We start from the raw sequence: 252 nt of genomic DNA, 5'->3' as shown, positions 1-252 counted from the left end.
TATAGTGTTTAAATATAAATTTTTATTATAATAACATATTAAAATTATTAAAAATAAATTTATATTAATAATTATTAATAATAATATAACAATAGATAATATTTGTAAGTGCACTATTATTTACTCTTTTTCTATAAATTTTCATCTCATGATAGAAGAAAAATAGTTTTGAATGAACTCCACATCTTTTTTTCTCTCAATTTTTTATGGTTATTCAAACAATAAAAATTTTGATTTTTTATCCATTTTCTT

This window comes from Arachis duranensis, chromosome 3 (genome assembly GCF_000817695.3).
Source record: "Arachis duranensis cultivar V14167 chromosome 3, aradu.V14167.gnm2.J7QH, whole genome shotgun sequence".
Classification (NCBI taxonomy): Eukaryota; Viridiplantae; Streptophyta; class Magnoliopsida; order Fabales; family Fabaceae; genus Arachis; species Arachis duranensis.
This window is presented reverse-complemented; position numbering follows the sequence as displayed.